Raw genomic sequence first — 21,262 nt, 5'->3', positions numbered from 1 at the left:
ACATCTTCTGAGCATGACTCCTAATCTTTGGACAGTTTTGTTCATCAAGAGATGCATAGAACCTCGTCAGTGACATTGGAGAACTATTCAAAACAATCACTGCATCAGACTGAAGATCAATAAGCTGAAGTTGCAGATCAGTGGGAGCGTTATCCACATTGAAGGTGAAAGGAGAGGAAACCAACAACAGCATGTCATTTTCCAACACTTTGAAATCCTCAAAATGACAAGAAAAGTCACCATTCAAAGCACGCAGCAGCGGTGTATACTTCTCCCGCTGGTCATCTGATAGGGAACAGCCTGGTAGTGTCGGAAGGTGGGTGGGATTGTTGGCTTCTACTTGGCGGGTCAGGAGGTGTAATTTTCCCTTGAAGGCTTTGACAAGGCTGTACATCTGATGTACAAAAAGGCCCTTCCCTTGTAGTTTGGAATTCAGTTCATTCATGAGGGCCATGATGTCCACGGTGAAGGCAAAAATCAGCCAACCATTCTTTATCTTGCAGTTGAGGGAAATCCACGTTATCCTTTCATTTGCAAAAACTCAGCAATCTCCAACTTCAGGTCCCACACCCTTTTATTAAGCACCTTCCCCAAACGTATCCATCTCACATTTGTGTGGTAGGGGAGATCTGCATGACCCAACTCTTCCAACAGTGAGACAAACTGCCTGCGGTGTAAAGATTTTGCTCTTATGAAGTTTACCATTTTAGTGACTGTATCCACAACATGGCTCATTTTCAGAACACATTTACAGAGCACCTCCTGATGAATAATGTAATGCCGGAAAATCATTTTCTGATCTTGGTTTAGCTCAGCTACTTGATCTTGTATCCTTTTCAAAAGGCCAATGTTTTTTCCTGTCGAGTTTGGGCACCCATCAGTGGTCACACTGAATAACTTTTCAAAACTCAGTCCCAGCTTTGCCAAACACTTATTAACCTCCTCCAATAAATATTTCCCTGTGGTTGTGCTGTTTATTGACTGCCCTGAAGCAAGCTCCTCTAATTTCAAAGTCTGGGGTGATGCCTCGTAAGAATATCAACAACTGCACCGTGTCGCGTGCATCCCTGCTCTCATCCAGAGCCAAGGAGAAATAGGTGAAATCCCTTGTCTTTCAACTGTTGTTCCATATTCTCTGCGATGTCCTCAACACGCCGTGTCACTGTTCGCCTTGACAGGGAAACATTTTCAAACAGCTCTTTCTTGTTAGGGCAAAGTATTGCTGCAGAGTCAAATAAACATTATTTAATGAATTCATATAGCTTGCTATGTTTAGCAATTTTGTGGGACAGCACATAGCTAGCTCTCGCAATTCCGTTGTTTGCTGAATGCAGTTTTGTGGAAAGCCCTTGCTGCTTTTGTAACTGAGAAATCAACTCTTCCGATGCACTTGTCCTCTGCTCAGAAGACCCATTCCTATATTTCTCTGCATGCTTCATCTGGAAGTGTCGGGACAAGTTATAGTCTTTCAAGATGGAGTATTTTTGCACACAGCTTTCCCTGATACCTCAAAGAAATATTTTAATGTCCACTCTTGCTGGAACACCCTACATTGTCTACTTTCCTTTTCTTTGAAAAACGCATTTTTGCGCAATTTCTACCTAGCTACTATTTGTAACTGTGACGTGTATGTCAACATGTCAGTCACCGTCTGTCCTCGTGCTGTTATTAATACAGGCATTCAAAATAAAATGTCCCACAAGCGGTGGGAGTTAAATCATTACACAAAGGCGAGTATTCACTGGGCTTTTCATTTGAATAACAAATACATTTTTCAAAACATTACTATCGCAAATTCTTTATGTGATCCTAGCATGATTCCGCGGGCCGTATTGAAACAGGTTGCGGGCCGCATACGGTCCCCGGGCCGGCCTTTGCCCAGGCCTGGTCTAGAGGAAGGGGAGGAGACAAGTTAAAGAAGGATTTTTAAGCCTGGAGACAATTGAGACATGGATTGTGTATACAGTATGTGCCATTCAGAGGGTGAATGGGCAACACAAAATATTTAAGCACCTTTAAAACGGGGTATGATAGTAGGTGTCAGGCAGACCGGTTAGTGTGTCAAGAACTGCAACGCTGCTGGATTTTTCACGCTCAACAGTTTACCATGTGTATCAGGAATGGTCCACCAACCAAAAGACATCCAGCCAACTTGACACAACTGTAGTCAACATGTCAGCTCGGGCGGCAGGTAGCCTAGTGGTTAGAGCGTTGGACTAGTAACCGAAAGGTTGCAAGATCGAGTCCCTGACCTGAGAAGGTAAAAATCTGTCATTCTGCCCCTGAACACGGCAGTTAATCCACTGTTTCTAGGCTGTCATTGAAAATAAGAATTTGTTAACAGACTTGCGTAGTTAAATAAAGGTAAAATAAAAATGTGCCAGGATCCCTGTGGAACGCTTTCGACACCTTGTAGAGTCCATGCCCTGACAAATTGAGGCTGTTCTGAGGGCAAAAGTAGGGTGCAACTCAATATTAGGAAGGTGTTCCTAATGTTTTGTACACACACACACACCATTGACATGACTACACAAACAAACATTATTTTACTCCTATTAATATCTATCCTGATGCCTAGTCACTTTACCCTGCCTTCATGTACATATCTACCTCAAATACTGCGTACCTCTACATTGATCTAGTGCCATTCTTGTGTATTTTATTTATTTATTATTTATTTTTTTACTTTGTATCGTTGGGAAGGGCTCATAAGCAAGCATTTCACGGTAAATTCTATACCAGTTGTATTTGGCGCATGTGACAAATAACATTTGATTTGATTGGTTTGAGAGGAGGAACAATGGCCCCAGTGTGTGTGCTGCCTCTGCCCTCCGCTGCATCCCAACAGCTGGGAGATACAGGAGCCATACAGACAGGCCTCCTAGCAAGTAAGGTACGCCAAGGTGATTCACACACATACAACCACTGGCCTCATTTTGCTCTCTTCTATTTCCGCCCTCTCCTTTCTCTCACAGGCAGTGTGAGAAGAGAAAGCTACAGGCTGGCAACAGATCAAACCATGGCCATCCTGCTCATTAGGCAGCCGCCTCTGGCGGCAGATTGGCGAGGGCGGCATCTTCTGAGCTAAACTGACCAAGACGCAACTCCAACACATAAAACCTGACATAATTCTGTTAAAAAACAATGACAATTTCTCTCAACCAGTGGCATATGGGCTTTTTAGGTGAGCACTGGTGCTGCCCTGTGATAAACAGTGCCCACTTTGTAAAAGGCAGGGGAGATTAAAAAAAAAAAATGTTGCCTCTTCATGTTGCTGATTGGAGAGACACATCGCTGCGGCGCTCCAACATTCCGTCAAAAAAAATTATCGAACATAAATCACGTTGCAGATAAAGAATATGGTAGAAAGAGTATGTGGCATTTTCTGTAACCTACAGGCTAGAGATAAAATGTATGACAATGTAATGAGATGACCACTTTTTACATCATGCAGGTTTCTCCGATCAAATAGCCTAACATAAATGGCACTCAAATAAAAAATGTGCTGTCATGTTAACAAACAATATATATATGCTAAAAACAGGACAGGTCAAAGTAAAATGAACAATATGGAATAGACAATCACAACTGTTGTCCGGAGTTCCCCCCCATTGCCATACATTATCAGTGGTTTCAAATTTGTATCCGTCAATTTTTGACAAGCTGTGTAAACACATTGCAAATAGGCTCACGATAACTCCTGATAAAGTTGGGTAGCTGATATTCAGTGCTTAAATAGCCAAATTGATTGGTCACAGGAATCAGGACTAATAAAGCCAATGCAAATGCCCTGTTTTACAAATGGTGGGTATTCATACATAGTGTCTCCTGACCCCTCCTGTCTCAGCCTCCAGTATTTACGCTGCAGTAGTTTATGTGTCGAGGGGCTAGGGTCAGTCTGGAGTATTTATCTTGTCTTTTCCGGTGTCCTGTGTGAATTTAAATATGCTCTCTCTAATTCTCTCCTTCTCTCTCTCGGAGGACATGAGCACTAGGACCATGCCTCAGGACTACCTGGCTTGATGACTCCTTGCTGTCCCCAGTTCACCTGGCCGTGCTGCTGCTCCAGTTCCAACTGTTCTGCCTGCAGCTATGGAACCCTGACCTGTTCACCGGACGTTCTACCGGTCCCAGACCTGCTGTCCCAGACCTGCTGGAACCCTGACCTATTCACCGGACGTGCTACCTGTCCCAGACCTGCTGTTTTCAACTCTCTAGAGACAGCGGGAGCGGTAGAGATACTCTCAAAGATCAGCTATGAAAAAGCCAACTGACACTTACTCTTGTGTTACTGACTTGTTGCACCCTCGACAACTACTATGATTATTATTATTTGACCATGCTGGTCATTTATGAACATTTGAACATCTAGGCCATGTGCTGTTATAATCTCCACCCGACACAGCCAGAAGAGGACTGGCCACCCCTCATAGCCTGGTTCCTCTAGGTTTCTTCCTAGGTTTTGGCCTTTCTAGGGAGTTTTTCCTAGCCACCGTGCTTCTACACCAGCATTGCTTGCTGTTTGGGGTTTTAGGCTGGGTTTCTGTACAGCACTTTGAGATATCAGCTGATGTAAGAAGGGCTATATAAATAAATTAGATTTGATTTCCATTGTGGTGACATAGTTGGCTACACCCCAGTATGCACCAGTCGACGTCTTTTGGACGTCTTTATTTGGTCCTTTCCGGACGTTTATTTGTGTGTTTGACAAACGGTAGACTTACCACATTTATTTCAGGCAACAATGTAGGCTACACCTCAGTAAGCACGGACCAACGCCGATGCCTTTTGGACGTCTTTTTTTGGTGCGGTCCAGACCGGCCTTGATTTCAAAGTCCATGGACATTCATTTTTTGTCCAAGTTTGGTTCAGATATTGTCCGGTTTGGACCAGCCTTCATTTGGCACAAAAATAGACGTCTATAAATTAGGTCTTTCAACTTCATATTTATATAAAAAAACAGCTTTTTACATTAGCATGTGACTAGCATTCCCACCGAACACTTCCGGTGAATTTACTAAATTACTCACGATAAACGTTCACATGGTGTGCTTTCGCCGTAAAGCCTTTTCATGGCCGGATAAAAAAACGTACCCGATTTAATCTGATTATTACTCCTGCCCAGAAACTAGAATATGCATATAATTATTAGCTTTGGATAGAAAACACTCCAAAGTTTCTAAAACTGTTTGAATGGTGTCTGTGAGTATAACAGAACTCATTTGGCAGGCCAAAACCTGAGAAGATTCCAAACAGGAAGCGCCCTCTCTGACCATTTCTTGGCCTTCTTGATCATCTCTATCCAAAACAGGGGATCTCTGCTGTAACGTGACATTTTCTAACGCTCCCATAGGCTCTCAGAAGGCGCCAGAACGTTGAATGATGACTTTGCAGGCCATGGCTGAAAAACAGTAGCGCATTTGGTAAGTGGTCGATCTGAGAACAATGAGACTGGTGCGCGCGTGCACGAGACAACTCCATGTTTACATTTTCAGTCTTTGAACGAAAACAACGACTCCCGGTCGGAATATTATTGCTTTTTTTACGAGAAAAATCGCATAAAAATTGATTTTAAACAGCGTTTGACATGCTTCGAAGTACGGTAATGGAATATTTTGAATTTTTTTGTCACGAAACGCGCCGGGCCCTTCGTTACCCTTCGGATAGTGTCTTGAACGCACAACAAAATGCCGCTATTTGGATATAACTATGGATTATTTGGAACCAAACCAACATTTGTTATTGAAGTAGAAGTCCTGGGAGTGCATTCTGACGAAGAACAGCAAAGGTAATCCAATTTTTCTTATAGTAAATCTGAGTTTGGTGAGTACCAAACTTGGTGGGTGTCAAAATAGCTAGCCCGTGATGGCGAGCTATCTACTCAGAATATTGCAAAATGTGCTTTCACCGAAAAGCTATTTCAAAATCTGACACCGCGATTGCATAAAGGAGTTCTTTATCTATAATTCTTAAAATAATTATGTTTTTTGTGAACGTTTATCGTGAGTAATTTAGTAAATTCACCGGAAGTGTTCGGTGGGAATGCTAGTTCTGAACGTCACATGCTAATGTAAAAAGCTGGTTTTTGATATAAATATGAACTTGATTGAACAAAACATGCATGTATTGTATAACATAATGTCCTAGGAGTGTCATCTGATGAAGATCAAAGGTTAGTGCTGCATTTAGCTGTGGTTTTGGTTTTTGTGACATTATATGCTAGCTTGAAAAATGGGTGTCTGATTATTTCTGGCTGGGTAGTCTGCTGACATAATCTAATGTTTTGCTTTCGCTGTAAAGCCTTTTTGAAAATCGGACAGTGTGGTTAGATAAAGGAGAGTCTTGTCTTTAAAATGGTGTAAAATAGTCATATGTTTGAAAAATTGAAGTTTTCGGATTTTCGAGGACTTTGTATTTCGCGCCACGCCCATCATTGGATATTGGAGCAGGTGTTCCGCTAGCGGAACGTCTAGATGTAAGAGGTTAACCTTTAATTCAGAACCTAAATTAAACCTAATTTCAACGTCTGGAAAATATGTATTTTACATGTCTTTTCAACGTCATTTTACTTACTGTGACTATTCTAGTTTTGCGGTCTCTTTTGGTCTCACCTTGGGAGGACCGGTCCTGGATCAAAGCAACCACAACAAACAGGATATTTCTGCAGCTATTACTTTAATCACTAACTAGGCAAAACAGCAGACATAACAATTTTACTGACAACCATATGTAACATTATTTCCTCTAATGTAACAGTTGACATGCAGTTACACAGGCTAATGTAAAACTTAAATAAATAGAAGTACAGGGAACAAAGGCATGGAGGATTGGGCAATAGGCCATGTATGTCCATCTTCCCCCTCCTCTGCTTTGGTTCTGTGATTCTCTCCACTGGGCCCGTTCCAGTTTGTAGCAAGTGTGTGAAGGGTTGATAACACAACCCCAGAAGATAAGGAAATCCCACGTGGACGTTAAGTACACACTTCAAAGATAACAAGGGCACACTTTTAAAGTGGTTTGTGACAGGGCCATGGGTGGACTCGAGCACCCAGAGGGCCTGTTGGCCAAGGTCCATGGTTTAGGTGCATCTCCTTAAACTAGTTGTGCAAGGGTGAATTATAGTGTAGAGAGCGAGAGACAGAACATTTATCTCCTAAATGCTTTAAATGGGGTGATTTTAAGTTCATGTCTCCAGGCAGGGTTTCCGCTAGGAAAATGTGGCACCGGACAACATGACCAGGAAGATTTTAATTTACCGGCCATTTGAGAAATTTAACAGACCCATATGCATTGGGTGCATAACCCATTAGGGCATCCACCCACAGTGCTCAGAATGACAGAAATCACATGTAGATTATGGTAATGCATCTTAACAGAACATGAAACTCATGTAATTAAGTGGCCGATAAAAAAAAAAAATAATTCAAACATTGGTCAAACATCATTCTAAACAGCACACCTGGGAAAACACAATTATAAACAGCACACATGATAGCGCTACCATATATGACAGAGATTTTTAAAAAATTAAAAAAATCGCTGTTAGAAACATAGAAAGAGGGGAAATCTAAAGATGCAACAACTAGGATTGGTTGCTAATATGAAAACTAGGATTGTGCTTTTGGCTTCTGGACAAGAAAGTTGATATGAAAACCAATAGATCAGGAGATAAATGGCTAGTGGTGGGTCCAATAGAGAAGTAAATGGAAATAAATTTCCCAAAATTATATAGGCTAATCACTCCTGTCAATACAGAAAAAAATGTCATCATTCAAAATACTTCAACAGAAAGCATGACTTAGCTACAGAGGAATCGAGAATCATTAGCTTCTTATAAAAAATAGATGTGGATTATTTCAAAACCACAAGCTTGTAGGCCTATGCCTAGTTTGGCAGCCGGCGTGGCAATAGGCCTAGCTGATTATTGACTTGCCGCTGTCAGTGAAAAGCATCTAAAATATGTGTGAAGATAAGGTGTCTTGAGTAAAACAATTTAAGCTGAGAAAAGAAGAATGGGAGGGGTGTGTCGCGAGGATATGTGATTATTGCACATTTATTGTTTCATTATGTACATTTTTTGCCCTTTGATAAAAAAAATATATAATCATTCACCATGACATACACTACAGGTCAAAAGATTTAGAACACCTACTCATTCAAGGGTTTTTCTTTATTTTTACTATTTTCTACATTGTAGAATAATAGTGAAGACCATCAAAACTATGAAATAACACATATGGAATCATGTAGTAACCAAAGAAAGTGTTAAACAAATCAAAATATATTTTATATTTGAGATTCTTCACTTTTATTCTACAATGTAGAAAATAATAATAAATAAAAACCCTTGAATGAGTAGGTGTTCTAAAACTTTTGACCGGTAGTGTATGTCACCGGTAGTAAATGTACTGTTAATCCCCTTAATTTAGCTACATTAATTCATGTTAATCATGTATTAATTACAGTCATTTACCATTCTCTTTATCAGTGTGGAAACATTGTTTACAGAGTTCACCACCTACTACACTTGTGAGAAACAAGTTTTGGTTGATTTAATACCTATCATTTACAAGATTTGAAAATGTTTTCATTGTCTTTTGTTTGGAGTGCTTCGTGAGCATGTCTGGTTTCTCTGTCCTGATAATGTTGAAGGAGCGTGCGTACCTGAACATGCATAGAAGTACGTAGGAAAGTTACATTTTTCTCGCATTTTTTTAACACCCATTGAGAATTGTAATATATTAAAACTACAGTTCCTCACAATAAGTTACTTAAAATCTTTCCAACAATCTCCCCCTCGATAATCACCAATCCTCGGTGTGACAGAGCAATGGAAGTTATAGGCCGACTGCGACATTGGGCTATATACTATGAGTTCCATGCGCTCATTTCTTTAGCCGCCAATGGATCACAATGCATCAATATGGCAGAGGCTGGTGATATTGCATTAGTTTACTTTTTACTTTTTATCATTTTAATTAAAAAATGTATGATTAACCACATGAAAATGATTGAGAAATTAAAATGTTATTATTATTATTATTAAAATGAAACCGTTCCATGAAAATTCACATATGAAAATCATAACTGGCACAGTCCGGAAGAAATGGTAGGAGAAATTGTAAGCTCCCCAAACTTGATACACATGCGCCGCCTAATAAGTCTTTATAAAATAATTACCTCCACATTTCCATGGTGGGATTTTGCCTGCAGGCTACTTTGAAGCAAGGAAAGCACACCTCAAACCGAATGTTTTATTTCATGTTTCAAAGTAGCTTATGCTTTCAAAATGCATAAAGCCTCCAGCTCACATTATAAAGTGCTGGGTAACATGCTGATAGTCTGTTACCTGCACTTGAATGGTGAACGGGAGGCACGCTTCAATTACCAATTAAGCTATTTTTAAATCGAGCACCAAACTGTTTTTAACACGCGATTGCATAAAATAAATTGTTGAGCAATGAATGGGTGTCATAACGTCCACAAAAGGTGGCGCCACTCCCCGGTCGGGCAGCGCTCAGCGGTCATCGTCGTCGGCCTACTAGCTGCCACCGATCCATGTTTCAGTGTCTGTTGGTTATGTCTGTTTTAGTCCGCACCTGTTCCTTGTTTGTAATTAGTGGGGGGTATTTAGTTTGTCCGTTTTTTGTTTGGGATTTGTGCGGAATTGTTTTGTGTTACGTCGATGGTAGTGGGCTGGATTATTTTTCTATGTGTTTTGTGTACGCGACTATATTTGATAGGCTTTAGGGTTGCCGGGCTGCGCCCCGTGTATTTTGGAGTTTGGAGCCGTTCTCCCTCCTGTTTGTGGATTACACCCTGCCTAGTCGCTGTATTCACTCTGGAGATTATTAAAACATATATTCTACGGACCTCTATTCTCCTGCGCCTGACTCACCCATTTCCTGCTACCTTGAATATCGTGACATTGGGTTTATAAAAGCAAATGTTATACTCCAGCATCAACCAGCTGAGGAGTTGCAGGAGAAATCCCGCTCAAAATAGGCTCTGTATGCTGTACGGGGTGTGATAGCTGTGTTAGGTGGCCTAAATAAAATAAAAGATGGCTTACGAAAATGCACACAGGCCAATTTAATTCCACTAAATTATGAGCACATCAACAGGGCTGGAGTGGGTCGAGAATTCAAGTTTCTTGTGTCCAAATTACTTACAACTTAAAATGATCAACACACACGGGGAGGTTGAAAAGGTGTAGCATGGGCCCTCAAATCCTGAAAAAGTTCTACAGCTGCACCATTGAAAGCATCTTGACTGGCTGCATCACTATGGAACGCTGTTTGGGTCTTCGCATGTCAAAAAAGATACATGTCAAATAACACTATTTGACACGTTAAATAAGCTTTTAATTTGACACGTCAAATAACACAGTTTAATTGTAGAACGTTGTGTTGGACTGCAACTTCTGGTATTAGCTAGGTAGCCACTTGTTGTTAGCCTATTGAAATTGAACTTCAGTTCATGAAAAGAAGCTAGCCAGTTACTAAACCCTGTTGCCCAAAGCTAATGTTTTAAGCAGCCAGCTAGCTTCATGATGCTCAACCGGACCGGGTTATGTGTTATGAAGCTAGCTACAATAACGATTAGGCACAATATTGGAATTTGTTGTTTACCTTCAAAATAAAAAGTAGCTATTTGAAAGTGATGCAGTATGTTACAATTGGTGGAATGCCATATTTAGACTAGATAATGTCAAACAAGGTTGGAATGTGAAGCAATGAAATGGGGTATCAGTCAACTCGGTGACACCCACAGAACACAACTGTGAAGACTTTACGCAATATTAGCGTTGGAGCTCTTAATGCGGGACTGTGAATATGTCAAAGCACCTCCCCAGTCAGGCCATTGTGTGTATTGACATTCATATTGCACTGTACAGCTTTACCTAAGGATTGGGGACAATGAAATGGGGTATCAGTCTACTCAATACCCTAGATATTTTTCCAAACGTCCTCCTCAGAGTTATCAGACTCCAAAACATCCACGCAGTATGGTTTTTCCTCTGGAATAGTGTTCAATACACATAGGTTGACAATAAATGTGACTCAATTCACAGTTCTTTCAGGGTCCCACAATAAGAGCTACGACACTATTGTTCTCTGGGTGTCACTGAGTAGACTGATACCCCATGTCATTGATCCACAATCCATAGGTAAGGTTGGTGTTTAGAGCGTTGGGCCTGTAACCGAATGGTTGCTAGATCGAATCCCCGAGCTGCCAAGGTAAATAAAATCTGTCGTTCTGCCCCTGAACAAGGCAGTTAAACCACTGTTCCTAGGCCATCATTGTAAATACTAATTTGTTCTTAACTGACTTGCCTAGTTAAATAAAAGTTTAAATATATTTTACATTACATTTAGGTTATTTAGCAGACGCTCTTATCCAGAGCGACTTACAAATTGGTGCAATCACCTTATGATATCCAGTGGATATATATATATACTTTTTCATATATAATTTTTTTTATAACAAAAAATGCTGTACAGTGAAATGAGTATGCCCCTAATGCAATTCTAAAGTCTAATACATCCAGTGCGAATTCAATAGATTTGTCAAATTAACAAATGAATGTCTTTTGTTGATTTTATATAACATTTCAACCTCGTTTAGCATGATCTATTCAATTGTCATAATTCTACTATTTGTATTAATTTGCATCACTGTCAATGACACTTTTATTTTGAAGGCTAACCGCAAAGTCCACTGTTGTGGCTAATCCTTATTGTGGCTAGCTTCATATAGATGGATCCGACCACCATTAATCAAATAAAAACGGTCTTCTAAATTAGGATTATTTTAGACAATGATACTACTCTAGATTGTTAGCAAGCTAACTATAGCTACTGAAACAGATTGTCATTTTGCTACGTTTTTGGGGAAGAACATTGTTTGCATCATGAGCTAGCTAGCTTTTTTTTATGACCAGCACTGTAGGTGCACGAGACAAGTTTACCAGCATCATAGCGATGAATCGTTGTGACATATGAAATATGAGTGAGTGTAATCAATGTGTAATAACTATGTAAAAAATGTATGAATGCGTTAAATGTATGTGACGTGCAGTCATATTCAGGTCCTGATTGGTCAACAAGCTTATTTGACACGTCAAAGAGTGTTATTTGACATGTGTCTTTTTTGACATGCAAAGACCCAAACGCCGTTCCATACATCACTGCTTGTTACGGCAACTGCACCGCCCTCGATCGCATGGCGCTACAGAGGGTGGTGCGGACAGCCTAGTATCACTGGGGCCGAGCTCCCTGCCATCCAGGACCTCTATATCAGGCGGTGTGAAAAGAAAGCACCAAAAAATAAATAATAATAATAATAAATAAATCGCTAAAGACTCCAGCCACCCAAGACATAGACTGTTCTCTCTGCTTCCGCACGACAGGCGGTACCGGTGCATCTGATACCAACAGGCTTCTGAACAGCTTCTATCCCCAAGCCATAAGACTGCTAAATAGCTAACAAAATGGCTACACGGACTGTCTCTATGCACACTAACACTACAACAAACACCATAATTTGTGCACACACATAATAAGCAGATACATATATACTGCTGATTCCACACACACACACACACACACACATCAGTGGCAACCCATCATTCAGGGCAGAGCCCCACATTTTTTGCATTTTATTTTGGCACTAATACGTGTCACGTATCAGTTTGCAAACAATGTAAAAATATATAATTGAGTTAATAAAGCCTCATACGAACATGGTCTGTTTTGTTTTCTTGAGTAGGGCAGCTCCAAAATGCAGGTGTTTCAACCTAGCTCAGTGCTTTCTGTGGTGGTGGTGGTGGTGGTGGGGCAAGTCAGCAGAAAATCCGGAGCATTGCACCGTGATGAGCTCAGTGTTCTGTCACTCATGGGGACACTACGTCACCACCAAGTCGAAGGGTAGAGCTAGAAAATTCTACCCCCTTGGGTGCTGCCATAGTTACATTAGAAGTGCCCATCCAAGAAGGCTCAAGGTGATTGGCCACAGATAAAATGACATCAAATCACAATATATCTACAGTAGCTTTGATTGGACTGATCATGTCAACATCATACTTTCAAAATCTTAGCTAACAGTCATCATCATGAATCAAGTCGACAATCTACTGGCAAATATTTTTTAATCCTTGAATCCTTTAATCCATCATGAAGATAAATAATGAAGAGAAATTATAGATAAAATGTTTAAAAAAAAATAAATAATAATAATTTAAAAAAAATAAAAAATAAATAAAAATAAAAAAATCGGCCATTCGACATAAAGATTACACAAATTGGAAATCGCAAATTCAACAGTGAGTGGTTTGTAAGGAATCAGTGGCTAATGGCAAGCATTGCAAAGCAAACATTAGCCTGCTATTCAGCAGTGGTGGAAAAAGTACCCACATTTCATAGATAGACAATGACTCAAGTAAAAGTGAAAGTCATTCAGTAAAATACTACTTGAGTAAAAGTCTACAAGTATTTGGTTTTAAATATACTTAAGTATCAAAAGGAAATGTAATTGCTAAAATATACTTAAGTATCAAAAGTAAAAGTATAAATAATAAAAAAATCCTTATATTAAGCAAATCAGATGGCACCGTTTTGTTGTTATTTTAATGGACGGATAGCCAGTGACACACTACAACACTCAGAAATAATTTACAAACTAAGCATGTGTGTTTAGTGAGCCTGCCTCAGAGGCAGTAGGATAACCAGGGATGTTCTCTTGATAAGTGTGTCACGTATACTCCCTCTCCAGTACTCGAGGTCATCAGGCTGCTCATTATTACGCCTCTTTCTCGAGATACAACCTGAAGATCACTGATGTCATCATGATTCAACCTTTTTTTTCCCCCTCTGAGAACCGAGATGTCTTGAAAGAACCACAAATCCAGAGGATGCCAGACTTCAATGAGCAAGTTTGATGGCAAAATTTGCCCAGGAAGGACCGCCGCGTCACCTTCCTGTTTAAGTGAGCACAGCACAACAAGGGGAGTCCAAAAATGTATTGTATGCTGCTGCATAAATGTAATATGCCAGGGAGATATGTATACTGTAGCTAAGAAAATATTACTAAGTGTATGTTGTGCAGTAAGCTGTTAGTAGCCCATGTGCCTCACCCTAATAATTTGGTATATTTTCACCTCTTAATTTCGGCTACTGTGCTGACTTGGTGGTGCACTTGTAGCCAACAAACTACTTTTGAGAAATGTAATCATCGAAAATTGTAAGAGCTTTCATTGTCTGCTTATACGCCCCCTTTATTTATCCTACAGTTCTGACTTTGTGTAGAGGGAGAACACTAAGAATGGCCCATGTTCTGAATTCTGTTGATGTACAATTCAAACGTGCTGAACAAAGTTATATTGACTACGTCCGTCCTAGCTCGCTCATTAATGTCTTAATCGAAATTAAAGATTGCCTCTCATCCGCTTGTCGTCCCCTTATGCCATAGTTTGTACATCTCAATTGTCAGAAACCACATTTGTTTAAGCAAGTCAGCCATATTTTTTAAAAAGGCAGTAAATGAGGCTGAATGAACTGTTTCGCTGCCAGACTAGGCTCCGCTGATAGCCAGGTGTAGCAGTGGTAAGGTGTTGGGACTCTGCTGTTGGGACAGCTTTATGCAGGCCCTAAAAGTTTTTGAGCACCGTTTGTCACCGTTATACTGCAATTAATGTATTGTTTTGTGTTGTGTAGTGGCATTGCTGGCATGCAACCCACATATATATATATATTCTTTGCCCCACCAAGATTTACATGCAAAAATCACCACTGCATACAATCATTTACGCAGCTGCTGCTCCGTTTATCAAATATCCTGATGCCTAGTCACCTTACCCCATTACATATCTACCTCTATCACTCTAGTATCCCTACACCAGTGGAGGCTGGTGGAAGGAGCTATAGGAGGACGGGCTCATTGTAATGGCTGGAATGGAATCAAATGGAACAGAGTCAAATGTGGTTTCCATATGTTTGATACAGTTCCATTTATTCCAGTCGAGCCATTACAATGAGCCTGTACTCCTATAGCTCCTCCCAGCAGCCATGCACATGGTGAGTATGGTACAGGAACTGACTGACCCTGTATATAAACTCAGCAAAAAAAGAAAACGGCCCTTTTTCACGACCCTGTCTTTCAAAGATAATTCGTAAAAATCCAAATAACTTCACAGATCTTCATTGTAAAAGGGTTTAAACACTGTTTCCCATGCTTGTTCAATGAACCATAAACAATTAATGAACATGCACCTGTGGAACGGTCGTTAAGACACTAACAGGTTACAGAAGGTAGGCAATTAAGGTCACAGTTATGAAAACTGAGGACACTAAAGAAGCCTTTCTACTGACTCTGAAAAACACCAAAAAAAAGACGCCCAGGGTCCGTGCTCATCTGCGTGAATGTGCCTTAGGCATGCTGCAAGGAGGCATGAGGACTGCAGATGTGGCCAGGGCAATAAATTGCAATATCCGTACTGTGAGATGCCTAAGATAACGTTACAGGGAGACAGGACGGACAGCTGATCGTCCTCGCAGTGGCAGACCACGTGTAACAACACCTGCACAGGATCGGTACATCCGAACATCACACCTGCGGGACAGGTAAAGGATGGCAACAACAACTGCCCGAGTTACACCAGGAACGCACAATCCCTCCATCAGTGCTCAGACTGTCCGCAATAGTCTGAGAGAGGCTGGACTGAGGGCTTGTAGGCCTGTTGTAAGGCAGGTCCTCACCAGACATCACCGGCAACAGCATCGCCAATGGGTACAAACCAACCGTCGCTGGACCAGACAGGACTGGAAAAAAGTGCTCTTCACTGACGAGTCGCAGTTTTGTCTCACAAGGGGTGATGGTCGGATTCGCGTTTATCGTCGAAGGAATGAGCGTTACACCGAGGCCTGTACTCTGGAGCGGGATCGATTTGGAGGTGGAGGGCGGTGTGTCACAGCATCATCGGACTGAGATTGCCTGCAATGACAACAATCTAAACGCTGTGCATTACAGGGAAGACATCCATCTCCCTCATGTGGTACCCTTCCTGCAGGCTCATCCTGACATGACCCTCCAGCATGACAATGCCACCAGCCATACTGCTCGTTCTGTGTGTGATTTCCTGCAAGACAGGAATGCCAGTGTTCTGCCATGGCCAGCGAAGAGCCCGGATCTCAATCCCATTGAGCACGTCTGGGACCTGTTGGATCGGAGGGTGAGGGCTAGGGCCATTCTCCCCAGAAATGTCCAGGAACTTGCAGGTGCCTTGGTGGAAGAATGGGGTAACATCTCAAAGCAAGAACTGGCAAATCTGGCGCAGTCTATGAGGAGATAGTACTGCAGTACTTAATGAAGCTGGTGGCCACACCAGATACTGACTGTTAATTTTGACCCCCCCCCCCCTTTGTTCAGGGACACATTATTCAATTTCTGTTAGTCACATGTCTGTGGAACTTGTTCAGTCATGTCTCAGTATTTGAATCTTGTGTAAATATTTGTATTAACATGACATGTTATTGTTTGCTGAAAACAAACGCAGTTGACAGTGAGAGGACATTTCATTTTTTGCAGAGTTTAGTATGCTTACTTGTTTTCTCATGTTCTTCTTTATTTATCCAGGCGAATCAATTAAGAAAAAAAATTCTTATTTACAATGATGGCCTGGCCAGTGACGACTGGGAAGGGTATTGCAATAAAATAAAAACATTGAAATCACAGGACAAGACAGACAACACAGAAGGACAGGGACATAATGACAAACACAAAAGTCAATACAGAACAGTTACAGCACAAGGAGAACAGATATCACAACACAGCAGTACAGAAACAATGCAACATTTAGTAAAAACGGTCAGCATTGATAGTAGACAGTCAGCACTAAATTTGATAGAAAATCAGGTACACCTACCTGACCAAGACTGCTGATACTCATAGAAAAAACAAAACATATCCATGCAGTGATTCAGGGAGATTGTCTTCTTCTCTTCTTCAAAATAAATATTTTTGATAAGATTACCATTGCTATCCTGATCTGTTATTAGATTTGGGACCAGAGATATTATCCTAATCAAAGAAACCTATTAATTTCAGGGGATTCTTTTCAAATTTCAGTGGAAATGTATGCAATATGGCATATCATAAAAATAGAGGGTTGAGCTCGAACCTAACCTACCGTTCAATATTTGAATGACAGGTGCTTCTCGCTGGCAAATGCAGGACCTGTCGTGCTCCTCGCCACATTGGCATACACACAGATGTTGAACTATAGGCATCAAATTGGACCGTTGTCAGTTAGCCTTATATTATGTTGGCTGATATCATGGTGCGAGAGACATCTTAAATAATGCAATCTTATCACAACCAAATGAACTGACAATCTATCATAATATACTGAACAAAAATATAAAACGCAACAATTACTACAATTTTACTGAGTTACAGTTAATATAAGAAAATCTGTCAACTGAAATAAATTAATTAGGCCCTAATCTATAGATTTCACATGACATGGCAGGGGAGCAGCCATGGGTGGGCCTCGGAGGGCATAGGCCCACCCACTGGGGAGCCAGGCCCTGCCAACCAGAATTAGTTTTTCCTCACAAAAGGGCTTTATTACAGACAGAACTACTCCTCAGTTTCATCAGCTGTCTGGGTGGCCGGTCTCAGACGATCCTGCAGGTGAAGAAGCTGGATGTGGAGGTCCTGCGCAAGTGTGGTTACACATGGTCTGCGTTTGTGAGGCCGGTTGGACGTACTGCCAAATTCTTTAAAACAATTTTGGAGGTGGCTTATGGCAACAGCTCTGGTGGATGGTCGTGCAGTCAGCATGCCAATTGCACACTCCCTCAAAACTTAAGACAACTGTGGCAATGTGTTGTGTGACAAAACTGCACATTTTGGAGTGGCCTTTTATTGTCCCCAGCACAAGGTGCACCTGTGTAATGATCATTGTGTTTAATCAGTTTCTTGATATGCCACACCTGTCAGGTGGATGGATTGTCTTGGCAAAGGAGAAATGCTCACTAACAGGGATGGAAACAAATTTGTGAACAAAATGTAAGAGAAATAATATTTTTGTATGGAAAGTTTCTAGGGTCTTTTACTTCAGCCCATGAAACATGGGACCAACATTTTACATGTTGCGTTTATATTTATGTTCAGTATAAGTACATCCTGAAATGAAAGCCTGTCAATATCTATATGTAACCAGTAGGGATGCGCTGCTGTCGGGGCTATAGGCCTAAGCTGCTACTTTGAAACAAGCCGAAAAGGCGTTAGAGAAACATTTGCATAATAACAAAAAATGTTGGAGAAAAAGATACACCCAAACGACATAGCCATCTGAAAACACGAGTTGTGCTTCCGGATAGCGTGTAGCGGTCACATTATGGGTGCGTTCGTAAATTCACTCAGGCTATCTACTCCGATTTCAGAGCACTCTCGTCTGAGTGTGCCAGAGTGCAGAATAATTGATTCATTTACGAAAACTCAACAGCAAATTGAATATGCTCGGTGTCAGTAAACAACGCAAAAATACGTCATTCAATTGTTGCCAGCAGCACAGTTACCAACGCTCTGGATTACATAAACAATCTAACCAACTCTGCTAGGGCGAGTAAAATGGTCATAGTGAGGTGTTCTCTCATTTGTGTCTGGAAGTAGCTTGCAAGGTAGCCAACGTTAGCTTGGGTGCTTGACTGCCGTTGTGATGTCAGAACGCTCGATCTACCCTACTCCTCCGCCAGAACGTCCAGCGCTCTGAACGCTCCGAGAGCGAAACGCTCTGAATTTACAAACGGACAATCTGACGACTGATTTACGAAAGCCCAGAGTGCCCTCTGGCACTCCAGATTTAATTTACGAACACACCTTGTGTTTTTGCCACAAAAACTCAAGGCGCCCGAGTCAGAAAAGGGTTTCAAAGGGACTTTCCTAAAAATATTTTCCACGGCTGTGGCATCCCCAATAGACAACTTCAATGGAAACGAACTGAAGGTCGATCGAAGAGGACCCCAACCCTTCTGCACCGGAAAGTCAATGCATTCTTCGTGCAGAAATGAAATCGCGTGCGTGCTTGCCTTGCACAAAGGGTTTGATGCACCGTTATCTTGCAAAAATGCAACAACAAAAAATCGTCAGCTAACTAAATATCGATTATGTTGTCCAGTTTACAAAAAAAATACTTCGTGATAATGAATTGAGAATATGTCTAATGTATATTGTCATCCACACCAACGCTTCAGAATGACAATGTGGTGTGATAGTTAGCATGCTGCTTGCTAACAAGCTCTCCTAATTTACAACCACCATCAATTGAACCAATTACGTTAGCGTGAGTTCTCAATTCAAAACATGACCACTGGTCAAGTAGCTAGGTGTTCTCTCTTTTTTGTGCATCCAGGTTAATTGCCGTATACATAATGCAACCAATAAAACCAGATGTGCAACAAACGGACAAGTTAAATATTTTCCTCACACCTGTCACCTGAGTGGCTAGCTCAGTTGCTCACTACAAATGTTAGCAGTGATGGCTAAACATTTTAACAGTTAATTGTGTAAGTAAATGGTCGCGATTTTACTACATTTCCCAATTCCCAAACATTGTTAATGGTTGCAGTTTTTAGAGCATGCAAAAATTCAATCATGATAAAATGTTATCATACCTTAAATGTCTGTTCAATTCCTCCTATATTCTTGCCATCCCTACTACAGTACAGTGCACGCCGCTGTTTCTGTCAATTGACATATCCAATCCAACCCACTTCCATGCTTTGGTTATCATTGCCGGGGAGAAATGAATCACGTTCAGCAGCGAAGGAACAAGGCACTATTCCCTACCAGAAGGGCTCCGGAGGGCACAATCTAATGCAACATACTACAACAACCGATTTTAAGATTAATTCACTGGCGAGGAAACTATTTTATCAATGCAAAGTAGAAAATATAATCTTGACTTCGTGGGGAAATGTACCTATCGTAAAGACTGTGATGGTACGTACCACTTTCTATTGTTGGAGAGCCACCTCACGCATCAGAGCGAGGAGCCACAAAACTGACCTTCAGAAAATGCACACCTGATTGGCCCATTTTCTTCAAACCACTCCCGGTCTTCTCGTATGTCCAATCCATAGCAAGGAGGTGGATAAAACTTTGATTAGTTCTGATTTCCCTACTGTGCAAAATGATTTTATTTTTATATACTTAATATTTTGTTATTGCAAAACTTTATCACAGTTACACATATAATGTATCTCACTATTTAAGTTATTGATATAGGTAACCATAGGATTACATGCAATTATATATAGGGTTTAATAATAATCATCCTGTGGGAAAGGTTGGGTAGGTTACTTTCTTAAATGTAATTTAGGTTACTGCTTACCTGTCCAAAATTGTAGTAAGTAGGCCTAATGTAACTTTTGGATTACCCAAACTCAGAAACGTAATCGGATTACTTTTCCCTAAAGAGGCATTAGAAAAAGACATAAAGGATACATGAAACACATTTTCTGTGTCATCCTGGTTGTCTCCAGGTGAAACAGACGTAAACTTTTTTCAATGCTGAAATGATTTTTTTTGGTTGCAAATATCCTTAATGAATTGAAAATTTAATCCAATAAGTAATCATGTAATTTTTCAAAGTATCTAATCTGACTACAATATTTTTTCTGACAATGTAACTGATTATATGTATTAAATTACTCCCCAATTATGCTTGTGGGTTATTATGGCTGCGCATGTAATTGACTTTCAGATCGCGTACAACACCAACTAGTCTTATTGGCTCGTTTGTTTCCGTTCAAGGAATATTGGCCAATCATGGTCTTGTATTTTGCCTGCAATAAAATAAAGAGGCTATTCGATTATCTGCCCCGGATTGCACCGTTGGAAGGAGTTTATACGGGTGAGAAGTGATTGCATTCGTTTTGGGACATGGTTGCCTCCCGGGCGTGAGCCAGGTGCACATCTCTGGATTAGGATTCCGTTTTTTTCCAAATGCAAAAGTGTTTTCTTTATCTGCCTTCATCATGAAACCTAGTTTGAACATTCGAACATAAAAGACTGCCTCGTTGACAACATGACCGAACATCGCAGATTACTGTTCGATTAGAGGACGCTTTTCTGCCTCACCGTCACAGGCCAAACCCATGTGCACCACGGCTCAGCTTAATCGAACTTCCTCAGACAACGACCAATAGAGAATTATATCCTAAAAGGTTTATAAAATTAATTTGCATTGATTAAATAT

The 21,262-nt window shown here is 40.8% G+C and overlaps 1 protein-coding gene across 4 annotated transcripts in view; it reads right to left on the bottom strand.

The window, feature by feature from the left end:
* Positions 1-20,068, bottom strand: part of LOC106571806 (actin-binding protein WASF1) — a 181,977-nt gene extending 161,909 nt beyond the window's left edge. For 3 of the 4 annotated variants that reach the window (XM_082961940.1, XM_082961943.1, XM_014145271.3), the window contains exon 1: positions 19,677-20,048. The gene's annotated coding sequence lies outside the window, so the exon portion shown is untranslated. Of the gene's footprint in view, positions 1-19,676 lie in introns of all 4 variants that reach the window. The other variant, XM_082961942.1, reaches the window with a different exon arrangement.
* Positions 20,069-21,262: the final 1,194 nt, after the last annotated feature.

Source organism: Salmo salar, chromosome 15, assembly GCF_965601325.2.
Source record: "Salmo salar chromosome 15, fSalSal1, whole genome shotgun sequence".
NCBI classification, from domain to species: domain Eukaryota; kingdom Metazoa; phylum Chordata; class Actinopteri; order Salmoniformes; family Salmonidae; genus Salmo; species Salmo salar.
Note: the sequence above shows the minus strand (reverse complement) of the source record. Positions and strands in the feature narration are given on the sequence as shown.